Source organism: Anoplophora glabripennis, unplaced genomic scaffold (genome assembly GCF_000390285.2).
Source record: "Anoplophora glabripennis isolate ALB-LARVAE unplaced genomic scaffold, Agla_2.0 scaffold270, whole genome shotgun sequence".
Taxonomy (NCBI): Eukaryota; Metazoa; Arthropoda; class Insecta; order Coleoptera; family Cerambycidae; genus Anoplophora; species Anoplophora glabripennis.
The window spans coordinates 477,154-502,737 of NW_019416411.1; the positions used below are offsets into that span (position 1 = coordinate 477,154).

General features: G+C 31.8%; 1 protein-coding gene across 1 annotated transcript in view; it reads left to right on the top strand.

Annotated features, from left to right (window-relative positions):
• The first annotated feature begins 94 nt into the window (after positions 1–94).
• The window catches only part of LOC108911237 (dopamine N-acetyltransferase), a 50,582-nt gene continuing 25,092 nt past the window's right edge, over positions 95–25,584 (top strand). The window contains exon 1 of the mRNA XM_018716118.2: positions 95–194. The gene's annotated coding sequence lies outside the window, so the exon portion shown is untranslated. The remainder of the gene's footprint in view (positions 195–25,584) is intronic.

The following is a 25,584-nucleotide window of genomic DNA, read 5'->3' on the forward strand; positions in this document are numbered from 1 at the left end:
TGGAAACATCTCTTTTCATTTTGTGATATATGAATTATAATTATTTAAATTAGTCGAATAAAGTGGAGAGTGTGATAACATGAACGCACACATGAAAGTACTCTACCAACTGATAAGATATATTTATCTATATATTTAGATTCGGTTGCTTGAAAGACAGTTTCATTATTTGTTTTTTTGTTTTACGCTGAACGGTAAGTGATATACTGCTTGTTTACCATTGATTTTTTATATGAATTATGCTCAAACGGTATTTGAATATGAGGAAAATGTTTCCGATGAGTTAGATGCGTTGCCATTTAATTTAAAACGTGTGAAAACAAATTTATTTACTGAAACAAGTGGAAATCGTTGCATTTGTTAAAAAATTTAGACGTGCAGTTTATAGTAAAGAGAAGTACAACAAATAGAATTGCTTGTAATCGTAGGGGTTGCTCATACATCTACACCACCCCTATTTTAGCTTTTTATTTCGCAAATTTCCAAATTTTCGTCACGAAAGTTCTCTATGTGGGCTTAGAAAAAATCATCCCTTAAAACACCATATGGGGTGGGTCTCTCGCTATCCAAATACGACCTTTTTAATTTTCGCGGTCCGTCACTGCTCAAAATACGCAATATTTGCATTTTTGCTCTATTTAAAGCATTTGTGATTATGATGAAATTATTATTCATTCATATAAACAGTTACTTTATATATAAACAAAAATAAATTACTTTATTAAAGAAATTATATAGATATGTATATTGTTGGGTAATATATAATCCGCAATAGGGAATGATAAAAGCCTACTACTTGACGATATTATTTTATCTATAATAATATTTATTTATGTTTCGAGCTATAAAATAGTTCCAGATATAAAATATATCCATTAATATTTAAATAAAAATAGGTGCTTTATATACCTAATCCAAAGCTTCGAAATGATGTAGGCAACAAATAAATCAATCTCGATTTTTTATAGCCATCCAATCTCGGTCCTTTTTATTTGAATTAAAGTTCAATAATCCTTATAAAATTTAATATTTTCGCTTCTCATATACAGGATGTTTACAAATTTAGAGAGGTAAGTAGAGTGCATTTTACAAATATATAATTTATTTGCAAACAAATTTCAAGCGATCGAATTTCCGCCACTTGATTCCAAATTTGTAATCATCCTGTATGTTACCTCACATTCTAGTTAATTAAATCGGGGAAAACCTGCAACCAGTTATTTAAAAATAATAACCAAAATATGGAAACCTTATATTATTTTGAACACGGTTGAGTTCAACAAATTGGTATTTTGCAGATATTTAAGAGATATATTAAATAATTACAAAAAGGTTCAATGTTCAATCATAGTTATACATCGACATTTGTAACTAAAATGCTTGGCTAAACTTTAATCGCAGATTTTTCTCAAATTATTTTATGGTCTGATTTGGCAAATTGAAATACATAAAAACAAGTATCTATAAATGAGTTCTAAAGGCATTTGCTATTAATGTTGGAAGTTTATCAAAAATATGTTTTACTTTTTGGCAGAAGACATTTCATAATCATAATAAAATAAAAGGTATGAGAAAAATGTTTCGAGAAGTTTTGAAAATAATGTTTATTGTCACATATTTTCGTCTTAAGATTATGTGACCTTAAACTAGTTTATTAGTACGTAAGTTTCATTTTGTAATTTTGCGGAAGATTGGAATGCCCTTTATCAATGTACTTTAAAGGAGCTGAAGTTATTTGCAGCATAACTTTAGTTTTTTAATGTTTGTGTGTGTATTTTGCCCCCTGTCAAAAAATATTCAATTTTACTTTAAAAAAAATTCACATTGAAGAAAAATCAAACAAAAAATGTAAGGATGCCTGATTATTTTGCGCAAGAGTTAGTATTTTTTTTTATTATTCACAGGTGCAAAATAATAAAGAGAGAGAAAGACACTTCAAGGAACTTACTGTTTGTAACCTATATCTTCAAATATATTTATAAAAAGCAATAGTTTTATTCAAAAGTTTTATGTAAACATTTCGCATCATCTTTCATAAAATATTTCATACTCCAAGTTAATAACATTCATCCGTAGATATTTCAAATAAATATATTACTGGGGACTGAATAGCGGCAAAAAATACAGCTGTAGTAAATGGAAGAGACATGGTCACTGTCAACTGAACCACTCAAAAATATTGACTTGTTTACATGTGTGTGCAATTATTATAATTTGAACATGTTCACTTTCGCACACAAACACATGGCACAAACATGTATATAATTCCATAATACGAACGTAAACATTCAAGTAATTTAAAATTATTAATAGTATTCACATATTTAATGGAATTATGAATTGCAATTGCTAATATATGTGGTACCTTCCGCGTGTTTTCTTTAAGTGCTAGATACATAATTTTGCAAAGTCGTGCATCATTTTAATTAAACGGCACACCCGGTACATTATACGCCGATTACGAATAAATGTATTTTTTAGGACCCATACGTACAAGGTTGAAGGTTGAACACACCTTCACCAACCACGAATAGTAAGTAACACAGGAATTGAAACTAGTTTGAAACGTGTCTTAAGTCAGTAGCTGTTCTATCATGAATTAATAAAGCGAAACACATAGGCGCATTGGAATTTGTAAAAGGACTTAACTACCAGGAAAAAAAATGAGCGGACTGGTTGCACTTACATAAACGCAAAGTCAAGGTTAGTTTAAAATAATAGCGCACTGCAAATGGGTTTGTTCCTTTTTCCAAGTTTCGAGATCTAGAAGGATATTTACCATTTAGATATTTACTTTCTTCATGTCGGATCTAGGAAGTAGGGCTTTTCTTCCTTCCGAGTTAGATTTTGGTAGATTCGGTCCCTAGCTTATTAAAAAATTTCTTCAGTTAGCAGATTTTTTCTCTTTGCAAAGTCAAAAAGTCTCCTAATCAATATTTATCTTAATTCCCTCATATTTAGGAAAGATTTACCAAATAATCTGAACCTTACTGTATTCATTCTGTTCAATACATACTCTTCTTCTCAGTTGTAAATTCTTTACTATCTTAACGTTGTAGAGACAGCAACTTGCGGTTCCTTCGAGTCAGATCTAGCTCATACTTAGCATTCCAGTATTCTTCTGCAAGGAAACAATGTATATATCCTTCACATGAACCGGTCTTGATGTTGAGGCCCAATATTTACAATATTTTTCTCCACCCACTTCCCCAAAGCATGCTTAACATAGGGAAGTTAAAAGTACCGTTATCATTTTTTAAGTGAGGTTGTATTCCTTTTGCCTCATGCTAATGCACTTACGTGTTTATCTAATGCAAGACATGGTACTGACATCGGTGTTGGATGCTTTCGCAGCATGTCTTGGAAAAGACTTCTATCTTCCTTAAGTGTTATAGACCTTCTTTTCCTTGTTCTTATAGCTGTCCATTTGATGGTTTGTTCAGTGTTTCTTAAAGTATAAGTATTCAATTTCTCTGAGAGTTGATGATATATGATCCAGTTCCTTGTCCAAATATTCTGGCTCGTAAATATTTGATGAACTAAGGTGTTGACGATATCTTATTGAAAAAAAAGGTGACTTCGGGCTGAGATATATGTGGCTATCTGTAAACGGTTTATATTATCTTTATGAACCTTTATTAGTTAGCGCCTTCGCCAGAAATTATTTTTTCGGGAAGTATTCATTGATTCGCCCTTTTTTATAAAGCTCGAATATAAATTCATCCAAGTACCAAAAAGGATGAACAGAGCCTTTCCGATGGAAGATTTGAACTTTTTCTTGATTCAAAACTTTAACTAATGGTGTATTTTTTCAGCCACGAAATTTGAATAATTCTAAATATTTCGAATTTTCACCCCCAAGAACGGCGGTGACAACATTTTTAAAATTATGGCGATGTTTCGCATGGTACTAGCTATGTCCTGTACAGATTTAGTTCAGCAGAGAACAATAGGTACCTACTCTATAACTAAATGATACTATACAACACATAGCTTGTCATGTCCTGACTACTATTGGGTTTTATTGGCTCAATATTGATTGACAAACGACGTAATACGCAATTACATAATACGAGCTTTGCCACTCTTGCAAAATGTACAGAAAAAAATAAAAATATGGAGTAAAAATGTTGTTTTTAATGATTTTTACCTGTAATACATATTTTAGGAAGTAGGTACTTGAAATTCAGGGTTAGTTTTTGATATATCTACCTATAGCGTAATTTCCATTAATTAAAAACATTTTTTCTGTCGTTCTTCTGCAATTTGCAAATGTAACAGAGAAGTACTACTACAATTTATTGTTTCGGTGACCCTACTACGAACTTGAACCTTTTTTTTAAGTTGCGGAATTCACCATTTTTTGCTCGATTTGTTTATTTCTATTATCGCTAAACAGTGTGCCTTTCACAATCCGGAGGCATTTGGTAATGTGGAAACTAGAAAATATTTACATAAAAAATACTTCTTTTGGTCCATACAATTCCGAGTAATATTTGTCTCGCGGCGGCGATAATTATTCATCATTATTTATTGGGTATTATGGCAAAGCAAAAATAAAATTATTTAACACACGTGTCTTAATTATGCGACTGCAGAGTGTCATAAGCGGACTTGAGTTTTTGCAATGGGTACAAATCTAGCTGCATATCATGTGTTATGTGTATGAATAACTTACGTCATTTTAGAAAAAAAGTTATATAATAAAGTTGTAGCTAACAACTATTTTTGTAACGACATTGAATTTTCTATAGGGTGTTATTAAACTTATGTATTTTTATACTACTTATTAGGTCATTCAAATTATTGCTTTTTTGGAAAAAATTGTACAGGGTGGGCAAATAAGCGAGGTAAGCGGCTGTATCTCAGAGACTAATGATCATAGAGAGCTACGGTAAAAAATTTAATAGGTAAAGTGGGCAAGGGAAAATGCTGGAAATTATTTTCAAGTTTCCAAGATGGCCGCCAGTGGGCGTTTCCACCATCTTGAATTACATAAAGTTACGTTTCTCGCGATTTTCCCCAATGAATGTAACAAAAAAGTATTTGCGTTTTAATGTTAACTTAAAGTCGAATATTTTTTGTAAAAACAATTTTTCTCTATCTTTCGAAATAAAGTGGTGGGGGGTATTTGAATGTTGTTTTAAATAAATGCCTGTAACTTCGAAACGGCTTAATGGATTTGGATAAATTTGGTATCATTGAAAAGAGCATTTCTTGGGCTTTTAGGTTTCTCGTAATCATGACAGTTGCGACCTACACGGCCGCCGATAGAGGGCGTTATTCGATATTATAACCAAAATATTGGATTTTCTCAAAAAATTTAAATGCGATGATATGACTTTTTTTAGACTAGAAAATAGACAAATGACCAACCAATAAGCCTGCGCAAACCGCATCTTAATATCTTTTTCCTAACTCAAATTATTAAAAAAAAATACTAAACCAGGAAAATTCATATATCCCCATTTAAAAATGCATCGGTTGCTTTCGATAAGAAGGCAAGTAGTAGGCCATGGAAATAAAAGACAAACTCCTCTCTAAAATATTCACAAGAAATGTCAGTTTATTTAGTGCTGTGATTTTAAGTCGCACGTTTTCGTATTTATAAGCGATTTTCCTTTTAAATAAAGTTGTGGTCCTGAAAAGGACCGATTTTGAAAAAAGATTAATGCCTTCTGTGTTCAAATTGCCTTCCGTCATATTCCACACATTGTTCCAGTCTTTCTTGAGTCGACAGAACCGCAGCCTCGATTTCTACCGCTGATAGTTGACGAATTGAGTTTCGAATTCTGTTTTCCATATCCATTCGTGTTGTTGGTGGAGTTTGAAAAACAATGTCTTTTAAGCGTCCCCACAAGTAAAAATCAAGACATGTCAAGTCCGGAGATCTTGCCGGCCAAGGAAATAGGCTTCCCCTTCCTATCCAGCGTTCTCGAAAGGTCCCGTTAATATGGTTTCGGACATTAATTGAATAATGTGCCGGACAACCATCTAATTGCAGAAACATAGTTCTCCTAGTTTCGAGTGGCACATCTTCCAACAAAATTGGCAAGTCGTTGATCAAAAACTCTAAGAAGCGGTTACCAGTTAAAGCTTGATCAAAAAAATAAGGTCCAATAATTCTGTCCCCAATGATACCGCACCACACATTTAGGCTCCAGCGTCCCTGGTGCTGCACTTCTCTTAACCAATGCGGATTTTCAGCGGACCAATAATGCATATTATGACGGTTTACTCTACCATCACTACTAAAGGTAGCCTCGTCGGTCCAGAGAATTTCCGTTAAGAAATTTCTGTTTTCCTCAAGCATGCCTAGCATCCATTGACAATAATTTAATCTATTATCGAAATCTTGTTCATTTAGCGCCTGGTGCAAAACTATGTGGTAAGGATGTAATCTAAAAGTAAAAAACAACATATGCGTAAAAATAATATAATCAGAATAACACTGAATTGTGTATTTGAGAGTATGTGCTAAGATACTTGGAATAAGATAAAATTATTTACCTATAATCTTTCAAAATATTTCTAACAGTTGTTCGTGCTATTCCCAAGTCTAGAGACAATGTTCTAGTTCCTACATGTCTATCAAATTCTATGTAAGCCAAGACATTGATAATGTTTTCTTCGGTCCTTCCATTGCGACGCCTGCGACGTTTAGGACGACGAAAACTTCCAGTATCGCGTAATCGCTGTACCAAGCGCGGAAACATTCTTCTCCCGTAATGACGGCGATCTGGATACCGTGCCGCGTACTGTCTTGCAGCTATAGCTGCATTTTGAAAACACTCGAAATAAATCGCAATCATGTCAACGGCTTCATTATTTGTGAGAGGCATTTTGATTAAAAAGTACTCAAATTATACGCAATCAACAATATTAGGCTGCGTGTGACAAAAGTTTGACGTTACTTGGCAATATTTTTGTTAGGCGATTGTCGTGTCCATGGCCTACTACTTGCCTTCTTATCGAAAGCAACCGATGCATTTTTAAATGGGGATATATGAATTTTCCTGGTTTAGTATTTTTTTAAATAATTTGAGTTAGGAAAAAGATATTAAGATGCGGTTTGCGCAGGCTTATTGGTTGGTCATTTGTCTATTTTCTAGTCTAAAAAAAGTCATATCATCGCATTTAAATTTTTTGAGAAAATCCAATATTTTGGTTATAATATCGAATAACGCCCTCTATCGGCGGCCGTGTAGGTCGCAACTGTCATGATTACGAGAAACCTAAAAGCCCAAGAAATGCTCTTTTCAATGATACCAAATTTATCCAAATCCATTAAGCCGTTTCGAAGTTACAGGCATTTATTTCAAACAACATTCAAATACCCCCCACCACTTTATTTCGAAAGATAGAGAAAAATTGTTTTTACAAAAAATGTTCGACTTTAAGTTAACATTAAAACGCAAATACTTTTTTGTTACATTCATTGGGGAAAATCGTGAGAAACGTAACTTTATGTAATTCAATATGGTGGAAACGCCCACTGGCGGCCATCTTGGAAACTTGAAAATAATTTCCAGCATTTTCCCTTGCCCACTTTACCTATAAAATTTTTTACCGTAGCTCTCTACGATCACTAGTTTTTGAGATACAGCTGCTTACCTCGCTTATTTGCCCACCCTGTACAATACTTTACAGTACAGTACAATTACAGTACAATATTTATAAAAAAAATAAGCATGATACTTTAATATTGATTTAATTACTTGTAAGGTTTGTAAAAAAAAACTTGTGTCTTGGTGGTTTCTCGTTTAACGCAAAATTTTTAATACTGTTTATTATTTAATAACGTATTGCATGAATTTCAAACATAATTCCTTCGAAAGCTTTCTCATTTCTAAGATTATAGTAGAAATTTACAAATTTTGACTATTGTAAAATCGTTTTTTTACATTCTCTACTTTAGAATTCAGATAGACAGTCTAGAAATAATTCATTGACGATTTTTTTCATTTTAAAACAGGAGCGAGGTTACTGCCATTGTTTTTCTGCAAATCTGAATTACCTTCACTTGAAACTGGATGCTCTAAGTACAAATCTACTTTATCCTTTTATACAAAAATGTTCATGATCATACATAATATCAGCATGGGCAGAACGTAAATTTAAAGGTGACTTTTGATGTCTTATGAAACCTTTTCTTTCCAATATAAAAAAGTTCAACGATGGTTACTGTTTACGTTGTAGCTTTGGCAGATGAATTTATGTAGCAAAGATACAAATTACAATTTCGATCTTATATCAGCAAACGTTCTAATAATGTGGGAACGCACGTAAATAACAAACGGGCTGTTTAATCCAAACTTGAATTCCTTCAGTACCATTAGAAATATTTATTTAATAGAGCCGCAATACGAAACCGCAATGTACACAGCAGAGAATAAGTAATTGCTTCGCATTTCGACCAAAACAAACATTTATCCAGTTAGCTCGACGTTTACATTTACGAGTAAATAGAACGCATGCAAAACAGCGTAATTTATTTATCCGTATGGCTGGTTGTAATCGAATAACACTCGGTGTGTAATTGTAGAGCTATGTAATAGGATGCCGCCTTAGTGGGTCATGGGAGTTTGCAGATTTCCAGATCCCCCGAGTCCGTCTCCTAACACGTCCCGTGGGAAGCGGAAACAAACATCGACTTAAGTGAATAGCCAAGATTTATGTTACTGTGTTGTGAATGCGTAGGATTTAATTGGAAATAGGTGGTGGAAAGCATGTTTGCCTTTCTCATCCTGTTCGTTCCTTGTTCGTTAAGAAAACTGCATAAAAATGAACAAAATAACAAACTGGCATTTAATTGTTGTGCAATAGTAGGGAAAAGAGGTATACAACTGTGTCGAACTGGCCCACGCTGAATTCCGCGAGCGTAACGAAAAGTATAGTCTTTCTGATTTCAATTGAAGAAACAAGAGGTTGACAGTATGTACCAGGATCGGTCGCTGACGCAGCGACTCGGCATTCAAGTATTTGAAAAGCTTGTTCCCATTTTTATTTAGCCATACCCTTATACAGATCTAGTCGCCCAATTGAAGAATGAGCGCGCGTTCAAACGCGGCACAAACAGAGCTGCACTGGGCCACGTGGCCATAAATTCGGTTGTCAACAAATAGCCTAGCAGTGCAGTACAGCAATGCGGAATTGAGTACGATTCGGGTAATTTTAATTTAATTATAGGCACCTTCTATTAATCGTTTATATTACAATTTGCAAAAGGGAGAAGAAAAAGGGATATTTTATTTACTAATACTATCACAACATTGCATTTTGGAGACCTTTTGAAATGGAACAAAACAAAATTTACCATCAATTTAATAAAATTGTTTAAGGACATAAATAATTAAAATTTGTTGTTGGTCAAATGACCATATAATAATAGAAATTTTCTACACATTATATAACAAATTATTATAATTTTATACCATTAGCAGAAAACTTTTTTAGGGACGCCTATGAAACTCATTCAATTTTATTGCTAGACGTTTTTATACATGTTCAACTGACTTCGGAAAGACAATAACTAAATATCAGTTCTCCATAACTCGGAAAACAATATTCAACGTATATTTTGACTTGAGCTTTAACCAAATTTCGACAAAAAAGCAAATGAAGAAAGTATGTTTTGAAAAAAAACATTATTTTGAAGATTCAATTAAAAGAAGATATTCGGAATCTTTGTGATCTGATCACAATCTGATGCGTCTGATTCTTTTGATTCTAGAGCAACACACTCTTGGTCATTTTCACATATTCAAAATACGATTTTTTCTCTAAAAGCAGATGTGATCTGATGATTTGTTTATTAAAATAATTACTAAAGGTTATATTTTAAATATTTGATAACATTTATGTTGTCAAATAAAGTGGCTAGAACTCTTTATATCCTAGTTTGCAATGATAGTCTAATCAGTCGATCCTTGGTTTTTTGAGGATATAGTAGTTTGAAGAAGACCTGTGTTGTGGTTAATGTTGAAAATGTTTTTCTAAACCAATTAAATTGTCAGATCTAAATGTTCATTGTAAAAAAATCGGTGTGAGTAAAGGTACGGAGTGAATCATTGAGTGAAATTATTGAGTACATTTTCGCTCAATATTGAGCATTTTGATAATTTTACTCATTTTTCTCATATTTAAACGAAAACTACACTACATTTGTACCTAAATCGGAGTAATTATCCTCATTATTGAGTGGCTGCAGCCCATTCTATGGTTGTCGTGCGTTGTCTTTGTCTATTTCCATCGTCGTCATTAGATCATCTCGTGGCGTGGTGTATGGCATGTAGTACTGAACAAGTATCCGTTTATCCGGTTATTTCGGTGACAATTGTGTTTAAATGCAGTGGTTTGATAAGTACAATAATTAAAAACAATAATATATTGAGTCTCGATTAATATTTGGTTAAATAAACGTTTTTTACCGTGTAGTATCCAAACCATTTTTATTATTGACAATAATTAATATTTGTACAATTAGTCATAATTCCCATTTTCTTGTATCGACTCATACTTTATTATTGACAATGTATACCATGGGAAAGGGACTATAATTAAATGTTATTGTGCAATTATTATAACGTCCCAAAACATGCAGCAACCCCCTTGAAGAAATGGACACCCGTATATTAATCGTTATAGGACCTAAAGGAAGAAAAAGATAAGATAGTTAATATTCTCCTCACATCTTTTTATAACGATATGAATCCTAAACGAATGCAGTGGACTGGTGTCATTATAAAGTTTCCTCTAGGATAGGACGTTTTGTTTTTTTTTTATACCTACGTTTCACAATTACAACACAATATATCAACATTAAATTTGTCATGGGTAACAAATACACAAAGTACATAGAACAAATAAATGTGACATATACTCGTATGTACCTAATTGATTTATTACATGAGACAGTGGCGTGCACAAGGCTAGATTAGAATATATGTTAGATTAAAAGAGCTACATCTTTCTTCTCTTTACAGTGTATTATAGTGTAAAATTGCTTATTTACCAACAAACAACCATCAGCTTACGGAAACTACATAATAAGGGGCTCCCAAAAAAAAATAATTCTTAAAAAATATTATCGTAACTGAACAATAAATGCAAACATTTAAGAAACCTGTAAGAAACCTCATAGGCGTAGATATAGAGGGTAGCCCATCGAAAACGTACTGCAAACGTATTACAGGGTAGTAAAGAACTTTTCGGCAAAATCCAAAAACAGGTCAAATTTGTTTCTGAGGGGGACAACTTTTGGCTCAAAAAGCATACCAAAATTTTCAACCCCCTAAGTGGGGGCGCTATCCCCTAAATTTTTTCAAATGGGAATGGGGGTCAAGTGGGGCGTCATTAGAAAGGGCTTTTAATTCTCTATACATCGATTCTTACTTTTTGAAAATCGATTCATTATTTTAGAAAATATGCAGCTTTGAAAATACGAACAATATTTTTGACGAGAAATGCGAAAATCGATTTAATTTTACTTCAAAACTTACGGTATTAGTCAAGTAAATGCTGAAAATGTTGTCCGCCAACTTGCATACAATGATACAGGTTGTCTTCAAACCGTTGTCGAACATTCTGGAGCACTTGCGGTGTTACTTCGCGACATACATTAATGATTCGTCCTCGCAGATCTTCCAAGGTATCAGGTGGAGTGCTGTAAACTTTGCTTTTAATGTGCCCCCAGAGAAAGAAATCTAAAGGATTTAAGTCGGGTGACCGAGGGGGCCACTCAATTGCACCTCTTCGTCCTATCCAGCGTCCTGGAAACGTCTCATTTAGGTAATTGCGCACATTGAGCGAGTAATGTGGAGGAGCTCCGTCTTGCTGGAAAATCAGTTCGTGTTCATTGTAAGCAGGGTCGTCCTCTATGATATTTGTTAGAGCTGGGTCGATGACATTTTGTAGTAAATCCAAGTACATATCGCCTGTCAAATTTCCAGGAAGGAAAAAAGGACCTACAATGGAATTTCCAAAAATACCTGCCCATACATTCAACTTCTGGGGGTGTTGGGAGTGTGTCTCATGGAAAATCCTTGGATTGGTATCAGCCCAGTAACGACAATTATGGCGATTCACTAAACCATTCAAGAAGAACGTACACTCGTCCGAAAAACACACATTAAAGAGGAAATTATCGTTTATCGCTCGTTCAGTCATTATTTCGCAAAATTGCAAACGACGATCAAAATCGTCTTCATTTAGCTCTTGCACTAGCCGAATCTTATAAGGATGGAATTTGTATTTTTTTAATATTCGTTGGACACTTGTACGACTCACTCCTGTCGCAGTAGCCAATTGCATTGTACTCAGCGTACTATCCATTGCCACTTGCCCCAATACCGCTATTTCCGTAGGTTCATTTAGTACCGGATTTTCAACCTGCCTCTTTTTGTTATGAACGGAGCCAGTTTCGCGAAATTTGGCCACCAATTCGCGAACAATTTTTCCAGACGCATGTTTCTCAGGATGCCGTTGGTTGAACAGTTCGGCGACCCGATTTCCGCATTCATTGTTTTTGAAAAAAAGCTCAATAATTTCTACTCTTTCTGGAATTGAGTACACCATAATTAATCAATTTAAAAGACTCGGCAGTATTGGTACTCTTCAACTACAAGTCACAAGACAGTTATCTAGCAACTTCTTGTGGCCTATCTAAATACGAAACAAAAAGCGGACAATTTTTTGCTCACCAAAATCAGGCTAAAGAATTCGCAAATCAGAAAAAAAACAGCGAATTCTTTTGAAGGAATTTACCAAGCTAATACCGTAAGTTTTGAAGTAAAATTAAATCGATTTTCGCATTTCTCGTCAAAAATATTGTTCGTATTTTCAAAGCTGCATATTTTCTAAAATAATGGATCGATTTTCAAAAAGTAAGAATCGATGTATAGAGAATTAAAAGCCCTTTCTAATGACCCCCCACTTGACCCCCATTCCCATTTAAAAAAATTTGGGGGATGGCACCCCCACTTAGGGGGTTGAAGATTTTGCTATGCTTTTTGCGCCAAAAGTTGTCCCCCTCAGAAGCAAACTTTACCTGTTTTTGGATTTTGCCGAAAAGTTCATTACTACCCTGTAATGCCTTGCGGTACGTTTTCGATGGGCTACCCTGCATATTTTTTAAATAAAGTCACAAACTAATCTTTCAAACATTAATTTTGTTGTTGCATAAATACTAAAATTATAAATTTGCACCTTACAATCCTATATATCTTCAATCTGAAACAATGAAAAAAAATTAATAAAACTTACTTATCCTATAATTTCTGAGGCACTGACGAACATCCTTTATATAATTGAATCGGTTTGATCTTCTTCTGAGCTAAATTTGTATAATAATACTGCAGTTATTTTATGGTATATTAAAAATAATTTTAATTTATTCAATTGTTTGTTTTACAATTTTGACTTTATTCCTTTATTTATTAGGTATCAGTTAATAAATAAATCATGCAGACTTTTTATTTGCAGCGTATTTTACGAAAAAATAGAGAGATATATTAAAATTATTTAAATTAAAATGTCAAAAACATCTGTTTCTGTAAAGCCAACATACATTGACTTGCGTCATTAAAATCCTACTTTGCGTAAAAGTAGAAAAAAATACATTTGCGTGACGAGCTTATAAACCATCACAATTTTTTGTAAAGTATATTTGACGAACGCGAAAATAAATCCTTGTAACTTCTTATACTTATCTAAAAACAACTATTGATATAATGTATTTAGTGACAATCAAATTCTAGGTTAGATTTATGGTGTTATTGTAAATATCCATTATTTTCATAGGATTTGGAAACGTTAATTTTTGTATTTAAATGTCTAAACTAAATTCTGTATAATATATGTACTAGTAAATATATCACTTGCATTGTCAACTCCATCAGAATCTACAAAGTGCCATGTTTGTTTATTTGCAAAGTAAAAGTAAATATACGTATGTTTAAATATGATGAGGTTGAATAATTTGTCTAAATAATTATTAAAATAGTAAGAAAAATCTGACACAATAGTGGTTTATAAATAAAATAGTTCTTTGGGAACATAAATAAATTTTCGAAATTTTTCTTTTTTTGAATGAACTCTTGTTATTATTTATAATTATAACGTACATTTTTAAGAAACAGTTGGAAAATTTCACCTATTTTGTATTAATTTTCTTCATTTGCATGTTGTGATAATTATGTTATTTATTTATTTAAGATTTAACTTTTTATCAGCAGATGTGAGAACTATAGCAAAAATTGATAATTCGTACAATATAATGTATTCATATTATTTAAATTTGGGAAAGGCCATGTTTACGGATACACTAATTTTAATTCTTGAATAATGACCAATTAATACAACATAATATATAAAAAATGTTAAAATATAACTACGTCTATTATCTCAGGGTGAAAGGTAGATATTAGTTAAATTAAATTTAAAGAGACAGTCGTGGTTTTTTTAATCAACTTCATCGCAGGTTTATTACAATTAAAAAGTTCCTGTTATAGAAATAGCAGTTTCTTTAGAATATCATATTTCATTACGAAAGTTCAAATTACATCGCTTTGGAAAAAAACAAGAGCCTAACCCAATTCTGTGAAAAAATTACCAGTATTAGATTACCAGGGACATGAGAAATTTAATATTAAGTATAATTTTAGAAGTACCTACTTTTGTGCATAAAAATATTTATATAGCAATTATTTTTTTTATAAACAGATACGCACTAATTTTTTAGTAAAATTATTGAAAGTAATAAGAGTAATCAGAGTAAGCCCGAAAATAAGCAAATAGGTACATCCAAAATGTCATTACTTAAAAAATAAAAGCTATTTATAACGTACCAAGGGTAGAACATAAAATAACATTTATCCAAAATCACCTTATAATCAGACTTTATCCAATCTAAATCGGTTTAAGAAAGCTACATTTGAAATGTGGCCCAATCGCTTTCGGATACTCTGTATATTAAGGAAGTTGATTTCGAGGCAGCCAATTGCGCTTTTTTATCAAAAAATGGCGCCTTTTCAGCAATTTTAATAACATTGCCTTTTTATGTACCTATAGGAAATTTTAATGCACTTGAAGAAACCTGACCTCAAAAAAGTTGTCATAAAATATTACTAGGATAAATCATAGCTGGCGTCCTCTAGCAGAGGGTCAAAAAACTCATCTGCATCAAATTTTAAATGTAAATATGGCTAAATTTAATTTGAAAAAATCGGCCCTTTTCGGTGAGAGGTTTTCCAAAAACAAAAGACGATGGAGGGTAAAAATATTGAGAAAACTTAAAGAAAGAAAAAAATAATTAATTCCTGAAAAAGAAGATGAAAAAATATTTTCAAGAACAAAAATTTTCACCTACTAGTCTGTAAAGAGAAAAGTTAATCCCCATTTCTGCAGAGAATATTCATTTAATGAAACTATTTTCAGTTACTTGTTAAATTTCACTTGGGCGGTTTGAAGAGAGGTCTGTTAGTGACGTTTTGATTGATGATGACTTGGGATAGGATAAAGAATGCCAATTTTTGTTTATCTCTTCCCATCCAGTGAAATATAAAATTGATTGAGAAGTCATTACTGAGTTGTACAATGTACTCTTCATCAGCATTTTTTAAAATGACTTCTACAACTGTTACAAAGGCATCGACATTAGTAGAACAGGAATAACGCTGGATCGGAGGCTTTGTATTCATCACAGCATGTATAAGTATATTCTCACTAATATGTAAATTCACTAGAATTCCAAAATATATAAAAACTATATATCGCGTGTCGGGGATTTACTTTTTCAAATGTATCATCCAATTAACGTGTTTATTCTTAATTCTCAACTTTTTCCTTGGACTTAGGGGACACGGGAGACCGGTAGTCCAATTTATTCGTTGATGTTTGGGTTGAGGCCACCAACAAATTTCAGCGTATAAACTTTAAATTAAATTGTATCGGTTTAACAATATCACTTAAATTATAACTTTATCTCTTATCTCAATACCACAGAAACGTGTGGGTGCGACTACAAGAATTTAATGTCGGTTTCAAATCGTTAATGCATATATATGAATATTTTTGTCATTTAGCATTAAATTCTCTAACTACAACTAAACTGGAACCCAATTTTCATAAAGAATTATGTAACAATTGTTTTAAAATTGAAGAATTTTATATTTTTATTCAGTGAAATTGATAAATATTGGTTATACGGGATGTAATAGTGATTTCATAAGTAAATTGCTCTCATTAAAATAAGCAAAGGATGGGTAATATTTTTCTTAAAATGATTCCTAAATGCTCTATAGTCTTTAGTTTTTAAGCGATAGCTCAAAGAAAGTTTGAATGTGGGGAGATATTTCCTTACAAATTTGGATAAACTACAGAATATTTTTTTTCCTTTGAACTGTATTTCAATTAAGTAATGGAAAATTTCTGAACATTTTAAAATTATATTGGGTAACAATACTTTATAGGTAAACCTCAAGAGACACAAAAGTTAAAAATGAACTATCCAAATCTGTCAAAGATTTTCGTTGTAGGTAATAATCCCGCAATAATTCTGAAAGTATTTTTTTTTGTTTATTTTGATGAAGAAGATATTAAAATTTGAAGTAAGTATTGTTTATTTGTTTGGTCATATTGGTCCTAAAGTTTGGAAACTATATGATCATTACTTTCTGTTTATAATATCTCGTGTTTATAAAGTTTAATTAATATAAATAATAAAAATACATCTTAAAACTGAAGATCACTTTAAAAATAAATGACATCATAGATTATATTGGGAAAATTTTTTCATCTGAAAGTAAAAAATAACATATAAAAGTAACTTTATAATCTGTCTTCTCAGTAAACAAATTTTTATTAATTACTTTAAATTCGTCTTGAAAAGATCTGGGATATCCAGATTTGCTGAGATCTGTTAGTCATCTTTGTCGTACGTATAACCGCATTCTGAACACAGATGATCGAATATGAAACTCGATTGTCTAGTATGAGTTTTCCTTTTCTGATGAAAGTAATATTTGATTGTTATATTTACTAAAATCAGTGACTACAACAAAATTACTGCTAATATACTAAACAAACGCAATCTAGTAAGAAAGGAAGAAAAAAATTATTTAGAAGAATCTAAACATTTTTTTAGAATGTAACATGTTTCTTCAAGGATTTTAGTTTCTGTCACTGGATCTACAATGACGTTCGGTTCTCATTCCGCTTGCCACAACAGCAAAAAACAAAATATTTTTCTAAAACTATTTATTAGAAGATTCAATTTAGTATAATGTAATTTCCTACGCGTGAAATAAAAACTAACCAGTAACATTGGAGCATTGGAGACTAGAATCCAAAACAAAATGAATTGACGTTGCAGAGAATTGTCTTCTTATACCTAGATATTGGGGGATTATTTCCAATTTTCCAATTTAGTCGGTGTAAAACCAATGATGCAACTTTGATCACGTTAATAATGGGAGGAAAAATCTCAGACGCATCTACCATGAAACGCGATAGAATGTTCGTAGATGAAGTGAGGAAAACTATAAGTACCAGACGGGAAAAAATTTAAAAAATATGGTACCTATAATGCTTTGCAAAAACTATCCCATGATAGCAGGGTCGCCTGATGGAATCTATGAAGACAGTATTTTTGAAATTAAGTGTACCACGAATATGAACACTTTTAAAAATTATGTGGAAAAAGAAAAACCGACCCATATGGCAGCTAAAAAAATGTATTTAACAGGACTTCAAATTGGCTATTTCGGTGTAGCTGATTGCAACTACAGTACAAATAAAAAAGTAAAAATAATTAATGGTACATTTGATGACAACTATGTATCATATTTTCTTAATGTTTTGGTCTCTTCATGGAAAGATCATAATGTATCCATTATTATACCAAAGTACAATTTGAGGGTAAATAAAATGTATACCTATACTATTATGGTAACTTTGTATATATAACTACTGAATTTGGCAACACAAATATTAGCACTTTATGTTTAATGTTGACAAACATAAATGTGACGTCACATAGACGCCATGACACCGACAACCGTTCTTGCGTGCATTTACCTAACATTAAAATTTCAATATTTTTCTACTAAACTAATAAAATTTTCTACAGAAATGAGATATTTTTTTGGAAATAGTAAATACTTCCGAACATCATAGAACAGTTTTTCAAAATCTGTCATCATGCCTATTGATTTTATAAATTTAGTTTTGCTTAGCCAGAAACATTTCATACTAAGAAATAAATCATTTTCATTCAAAACTTGCTCTCAAATTGACCGAAACGGAATTTTCCTAAAGATAAGTTGTGTAATGTGCTGTAGCGATTGTTGTGTCGCGAAGGATTATCTGTCTGAATACCTTAGAAACAACTTTCGCAAAAATGTAATTTTTTCTTTATTGTTTATTCGAGGGGAATCACCCTGTAAAGTATACGCTGCGGTTCTTACATCTTGCGGTAATGTCGAATTCGAAATAAGCCAAAACATATCCGCAGACTGAAAAAAACAACAACAGTTTTTTCAGCAACCTTGCTGGCTTTGGTCTTTTCGCACCGTATCATAAAATGTCGATCAGTAAATGCCAACATTTAATTAAATTCAAGGAACCTCGCTTCGTTCTCCCGTATTTCTGCAAATTATTTGGTAGGTAACAGAAACGCCGATTAATACGCTTTAATGATAAAAAATTCCCATTATGATTCCGTTACCCACTGAAAGATTTCAAGTTCGGGTAAAGCATCATCCACCTACCTAAACCTCCGAGATCCGTTCTTGAGAAAAGTCATTATCAGGATCAAATAAAAAATGTAATGGGCAATTAAACTATGAAATCGTTCGTGTTAAGTGTTCACCTTGTACTTGAATAAACAAATGCAAATAGGAGACACTACACGTCGAAGTGTCTATTCCACATTAATTAAATTCTGTTTTCAACTATGTATCTGTATGTGACGCTACACGTTGTGGGAGTATCTCTTACAGATACGAATACTTCTTATCCCCAAGGTTCCCTGCAGCAAAGTGAATGTAGACTTGACACTTGAGAAGGAGGTTTAGTGTTTCGAAAATACTTTAATTACGTTTTTTATGAAGACCTTGAACTCGTGCGCAAATATTAGGTCCCTTGGAACAATGTGTCTATTCGGAACAAACGGAATTTTGGTAGCCACGAAAAAATTGTTTACCAACTGCGATTGTTAGCGTCTGGACAAGGCCGAATTGAGATATTTTGTTGCAAACGGCAAAATAAACAACGCTTAGCAATATTGATATATGTTTTTTTTTAAATTGTAAAATAATTAATAACAATATAAAATTATTAGTCCTATACAGTTTCCAGGTGTATTTCATATATAATTGCAATAATATTTCAGAAAATTAAATGTATTTTAGACAACTTTTTACAATTAAAATTTTATTGTATTGTAACGATATGAATGAAAGGTGCAAAATAAACCGGACTTTTTAAAAATAAGAACAACAAAAAGTTTTTTTGACAAAACCGATTTATTTTATTCAAAATAGTCCCCTTCCGACATACTGTATAAATTTATGCGCGTTTCGGCGATATGTTGAAACTAATACATACTGAAATTAATGAGCATGGCCTACTCCATGTAAATAATCTTATACGTATATAAAAAAGTTTAATAACTAACAATAATTGGTAGATTATGCAGTAGATTAAAAGATTTGCAACTTTCATTTTTGTTATTAAATTGCGCATATTTAATTTACCACTAAATAGGTATGTTTAAATATGACTAATTTTACGCTCAATATCAATCAATATTAGCCCACTACAAACATTGTGTGGCATAAATGATTGATTGTCTGTTTCTATAGAATTTAGTCTCGTTATTTCATCTTCTAACTGGTTGTCCTATTTTTGCGAGCTTCGAACAAAACATAGCAATAATTAATTGTTCAAGACATTGACATAATTGTGGCACAAATTGATCAATATATTGGTCAAACCTACCAACTTTTAGAATAAATTTCGATCATGATAACGACAACTTTATAATTTATACCAGTCCAATGTAACTGCACCAACACGCACACTCAGTATGTAAACTATTTTTTAAAACAGAAACAAATTTCAAAATTCTAAAATTAAACTAAAATCGAATATATATTAAAAGCAATCAACAAGTTCCAAAATTGTTCAACAAATTGAATGTTGTTTACAATTTTATGTCCAGTTTATTGAAGTTGGGAGATTTACCGCAAATTTTGAACCTACTAATACAGATGTGGACAATAAAAAGTCTCTCCGACCTAAATTGCCTACTTAGTTTAATTAATGAAACCTTTTTATTTATTATTATTATTTGTTTGACTAAATATAAAGCGAAGCCTCTCATATAACAAAAAGAATAAATAGACGTTGACGATAGGAAAGGGACAATATTAATACACACAAACACTTCAGATTAATGTAGATACACAGACGTGTTATCTTCAATAAAGTGGAACGCCACTTAATTTACTATAATAATGTTGTACGTGATTTTATTGAAAAATTAACAAATCAAGCATTACCTTGCAATTATTTCGAGACAATAGGTGAATTATGTGATAAGTATCCATAATAACGATCCTTAAAATAGTGCTGTACCTAATAATAATCAACTGCAAAGTACACTTTGTTATAGATTGGTAAAATGTTTCAGATAAGATAATGGGTTATTTATATAACAAAGTTAATTAGTAAAGATTAGCCGTAATGTGAAAAATTTTTATGTGTCAAATGCCACTCAATCATTAGTCAATATTTTTATATGTCAATGTTAATTAAATATTTATTTTGTCTGAGGTAAAGGTAACCACATGAGGAAATGTAGGACCTCACCGAAACTGAGATACGTAAAAGACCCTCTCGTCATACCAAAATAACATTGATCAGAGAGAAAAAGAGTTACTTTCTGTATTTACAAATATGTATTTAAATATTAATTATTCTTAAAATTATAAATTTGTATTAATATAATTTTAAAGGCTTTTTAGAAAATATTGCAAAGTTCTCAGCAAGATTTGAAACATAATGAAAAACAGTTATTAAAATGGTGTCTGTGACTACAAACCTTAATACATTAAATTAGCATTTTATTTTGCTTTGTATAAATACCCACTTCCTTAGTGTCAATGATCCAATATGAAACAATGCATATCTAGCACAATAATTTTCTTAGAAATATACGACTTCTCCATTTTTTACAATCCAAGTGCTTTTGATAGAAGTATTATTGTTTTCGATATTGCAAAACTAAACTGAATGCAAAATCACTCTTGCTGAACAAAATCGACGCCAACTTGTAGACCAGTCAGTGTTATGCAAATTTAATAAATTATTGCTTAGTCACTATCATTAATTATAAAATGTATGAGGACTATTCTTATGTATTCCAATATTATGTAATCACTAATCAGTAGTTATTGTATTGAATTAGATATTTTTTTTATAGTATTCAATTTACCTGTTTATTAATTTTACATCTGGAGAAGTGTATGTTATAATCAGTGAATTCATTTGTATCCAAACTGATATAATAATTTTAGTGAAATAATCTTTGCTTGCAACTTAACAAACAATTTAATTAATTATTTTCGAATCCAGTTATTCTCGCTAAAGGACCCCGCACAAACTCAAATCTCTCTCAAATTTTGGGAATGAATTCTTCAGAGCATCCCGTGGCCTTTTCAGAAGGTATCATATTGTTATTCTGGTTTTCTTTCTACATAGTCATGTTGGCCACTTTGCTCACTCATTTCAGTTCAATTCATTTTTGTAGAGCCTCTAATACTCTGTCACAATATGGAGCCAGATTTGAAATACTTTGGAAGAAAAAAATAGAGAGCAAAAATTACTACCTATGTCTTCTATTGAAATTACTTTCCTGAATATAACAAACGTGTACCATACACATAAGTTTTTGGAAATCAAAAACTAAAGCTCCGTGTCCGTAGAAATCTCGAGCCGTTATTTGTAATTTAAAAATCGATTTTTTTTAACTTTAAGAACCTATATCGAAAACGATGTATTTCCGAACACATGTTTATAGCAACTTTATTAGTTGAATTCTCCTCCAACGTTTGGCCAAATATCTTAATTGCCCCCTGTACATAAAATTCTATACCTCGGTCATCCTTGACGTAAAAGCAGTAATCAATCACTTTTAATGATATAAAAGCCAATCTATACTTCAGAGAATTGGACCTTGCCCCCAACTAAAAATCAAAATGATTAGGATTTCCGCAAATCTCAGCCATCAAAATAGATTTTCAAATGTTCCTTAGAAATTATCTCATTTCAAAACGTGTTAATCTAAATGACGTAGATATAACTGTTTAAGACTAACATCACGCGCGGCAAAATTCGCCCGAAAACAATGCGTTTTACGGAAAAAAATTTGCGTCACTTTCGATTACGTCAATATAAAAATTAATGTTCCTTCACACCTTGCTACATAAAAACTACTGGTCAAAAAACTAACAAACAATTAGTTATTCATACATATTCAGCACTTTTTTAAGCTTCTTGTTTTAAATTAAATGTTCAACCACAATATCTTGATATGCATTTAAATCTATCGCAGCTCTAAACCAACGCTTGAATAAATAGTTGCATATTAATAATTTTTAAATATTAGCTAATTGCTGTTACATAAACCTGTTGATAATGATCAATTAGTACACCAATGTCACAAATTCATTATAAATTAAAGTACGTAAACATAATTTAAATTTCAAAATAACTCCTCCTTTCCATTGCCTTTAAAGTGGATCGCACACTAAATAATTGAAACAAGAAACCCACAAGTGTTTCACAAACTTTAAACGTAAACTAACAAGTTCGAAGAAGGGGGCAATGCTCCAAAAGTTTCATTCTGAGCTGGAAGTGATTTGAATTTTCAATTAGAATAAAATAACAGAAATGAGATATTTTAACTAAACTTTCTAGAAATACTAGACTAAAATATGACGACGCTTGTAAACAAATAATAATTTCCGATTAATTTTGGTGTAGCCCATAAGATGTCTGTTCGGGAAATAACCAAACTTTATTTTTTAAGCAATATTATACATTATTACAGTTCGGTTATTCTTTTCACTTTCTTAGTTTAGTAAATGGCTTGACTTTCATTTTTTTATTCACGTGATACGAGTTTTGCCACTGAACTTACATTTTACTGTCTCTTGTTAGTTTATCTTCTCATGTATGGTCGGCCTAAAACACTGATTAAATGATTTTATCTATGTGATGTTTCTCATGTAGGTATGTATGCAAAGAGTAGGGGATATACTTGTTTAATTTTATCTACATATAAATTCTCCATATGAAAAGTGTGAATTAATTTAACTTGCGAATGAAAAAGCGGTCCTAAAAGTAATACAATCACTGCAAAATTTGCGTTGCTCTTTTAGAGGTCGAAATGCTACAATTCCCAATTTGGTAAACAATTTTAAATGCATCAAAGGACAAGCGAGCTATATTTAAAAAGAACGAGATTTTTTACGGCACTTTTACAACAAAAAGCCGTAAGATGTTAATCCAGCAATAAAATATAGCGGATATGCCGCTAAAAATATTTTATTTCTCATATCCTTAAGTCAAACAGTGACTGGCAGGATAAATAGACAAGATGGCCTCAATAAACTCAGCGACCGTCCCCAATGGCATAATTGTTTCTTTCCTGCGAGATAAAAGGTACCAATAATTATATAGGTAGAGTAATTTTTTGTTCCGTCCCACGCTATAAACAATTAATGTTACAAAAAATTGCCAGGAATAATTCACTGGTTTAAAACTTACATATGCTGCATACAGTTATTTTTAAATATACAAAACTTGTCTTGCTATGTATAATTTGAAAATGACTTGATTCCGACGAATGTAAAATTTTAGCTAAAGATATGATTAAAAAAATAAATAATTAAATAGAGCGCAACAAACTTCATATTTCGTAGTACAGACCAACTGTTTTTAAGCTGTCACTTTTAAAATAATTAATATATTTGGACACTCGGTACTAATACTCGCAGTTATCTGTGTTTCGGATCAACCTTCAAAGGCGAGTACGTCGAGTAACGAATACGAAAATTGGAGAAAAAAATCAGTGAGATTTTAATCACGCGGCATAGATTGGACTGACCTTAAACTGTCGCCACGTTTTCGTTAAGGCTTAAATATTAAGAGTGCATTAAAAAAACACTACCTATATTCAGTCATAAGGTTTCAAAATCTACAAAACTGATCGTTTTAGTTAAACAAATTCCAGAAGCACCTACCTGTTGTATAACAAAGCAAACTGATCTCTATCTTGCGGTTTCTGAAGAATCGCATTTGCATACGATAATGTCATTTTATAGTAACTTTCTTTTGTAGGACCAAGTTATGAATGAACTTTGAAGAAATGAACAAAAACATTTTTAATTCTCTTAATACAATTTTTGAAAACGTTCTGAACATATTTTTCCTAATTTGTCTACAAGATAAAAAGTTTTCCCTTTATTAATTGTCTTTTCTTATTTATTATCTTTATTTGTTTGGAACTATTGGATTTCAAAATTTTAGAATAATAATTATATTTTATACACAACGATACAAGACATACTAAAAAAAATAATTGAAATATTATGTAAGTAATTATTATTGTGAATGAACTTAAACATTTTTATGTTTTATTTGTTTTTACTTCCAAACTTTTTTATTTCGCAACCTTGATAATTTTATGTTATACAATATCTCCATCCATATTCATTTTAAATTTTGTTCAGAACATATTTAATAAAACAATAATCTTTATAATCGTCAATTAATTTAATACTTCAGGTCATACGTAATGCCAATTTTGTTTAAGTTAACAGATACAAAGTTGTTTCTTAATCATGTCCAGATATCGGTCTCATACAAGAAACATAACAATTCCGCTACTTGACAAATACAAATATTTTATTCGCTTTTAAATAATGAACATTGACTTTATATTTTTCTACAACTAAAGTAGCTATACCCGTCTACCATATTAATGGGCGGTGATTCATATCCAGGACTTAGACTAGTAAGGGATATGAGGGGTGCAGGGAACAAGATTCCATAGACGTACTACTTGAGAAGGGGCCAAAGAACAGAAAATTATAAAAAAATAAGTTCACGGTGAATATTTACTTTAAAAAGCTTATAGACTCACCCACCTGACGCGCACGCCACAGATATCACTTATAACAATACACTGAACTGCCTACTATCACTTCACTATAATGGTCACACATTAACACTTATTGTACAATACACTACACTACGTTGTAATCTAGCCACTAGCTCTATTACTATCACTATCATCACTAGAACTCTTGTCTTCATCACTAGAGCTGCTGTCATCTCCAAGGGGTATTATCAATGGATCAACCAAAACATCAACTGTCGTATCGAGATCCCGCATGCGTTGCTCCTTTTTGTGGACATGCATAATGCATTTACTCCATGTTTCTGCTGTAACCAGATTAATCTCTTCGTGCAAGTCATTTTACATCCTACAATTTGAAAGTCGTATTTTTTCGTGCT